Raw genomic sequence first — 1,127 nt, forward strand, 5'->3', positions numbered from 1 at the left:
TCCTTGACCGCCCCACGAGAAATTGGGGTGGTTCCTCCAACCTGCATTATAAGTGTTACTATATAGATTGTTTTGAGGTCGAGGATTATACCCATGTAATTTAATTGCTCGTTATCCATGTTGTGGCCATAAGATTGGTATTCCGAATGGTTTGTTCCACCGCTACTTGCTTCGCTCTGCATTACTGGGTGAACCTGTGAAGAATTAAGAAAACCATCAATATTTTATTTAAGAGTTCTACCTGATTAGAGAGCATGGCGACCGAATTGGCGTTATAAACATCTGTTATTTTAGTTGGCTTTGTCCTCATGACTTTCCACTGATAGTTATTCAGTGACATCTCCTCTATAAACTCATAGGCATCTTCCGGTGTTTTATTGTTGATGGTTCCGCCCACCGCTGTGTCAACCATTTGCCGAGTCGAAGGATTCAGACCATTGTGAAATGTTTGTACTTGTAGCCAAAGCAGTAACCCATGATGCGGGCAGCTTCTCAGAAGATCCTTGTATCTCTCCCATGCATCGTAGAGTGTTTCTAAATCCATCTACACAAAAGAAGAGATATCATTATGTAATTTAACCGTTTTAGCCGGCGAAAAATATTTTAGTAAAAATTTTTCGGTCATTTGTTCCCAAGTAGTAATTGAACCTCGTGGTAACGAGTTCAACCACTGTTTAGCTTTGTTCCTCAATGAAAAGGAAAACAACTGAAGACGTATGGCATCATCAGAAACGCCATTAATTTTAAATGTATCGCATAGTTCTAAGAAGTTGGCTAAATGAGCGTTGGGATCCTCATCCTGCAAACCATCAAACTGAACAAATTGTTGTATCATTTGAATAGTGTTAGGTTTTAATTCAAAAGTATTTGCAGCTACAACAAGTCTAACTATGCTAGATTCAGTTCCTATTAATCAAGGTTTAGCATAATCATACATAGCGCGTGGAGTAGGGTTTTGATTAACCGCAATTGCAGGAGGTAGCTGATTGCCTTGGTTTTCAACCATCTCTTCGGTTAGGGGTTGAGTATCATCTTCTTGCTCGTTCTCCATGTATTTTAAGCTGCGCCTTATTTCTCTTTGGTTTCTACAAACTGTACGATCGATTTCTTCGTCAAAAAGTAATGGT

At 39.3% G+C, this 1,127-nt stretch overlaps 1 non-coding gene across 1 annotated transcript; it reads left to right on the forward strand.

Annotated features, from left to right (window-relative positions):
* Window positions 1-470: 470 nt before the first annotated feature.
* On the forward strand, window positions 471-576 carry LOC128292306 (small nucleolar RNA R71). Its single transcript, XR_008282291.1, has one exon. It is a non-coding gene; the product is annotated as a small nucleolar RNA R71 (small nucleolar RNA).
* The last annotated feature ends 551 nt before the right edge of the window (window positions 577-1,127 follow it).

The sequence above is a fragment of the Gossypium arboreum genome, chromosome 4 (assembly GCF_025698485.1).
Source record: "Gossypium arboreum isolate Shixiya-1 chromosome 4, ASM2569848v2, whole genome shotgun sequence".
NCBI classification, from domain to species: Eukaryota; Viridiplantae; Streptophyta; class Magnoliopsida; order Malvales; family Malvaceae; genus Gossypium; species Gossypium arboreum.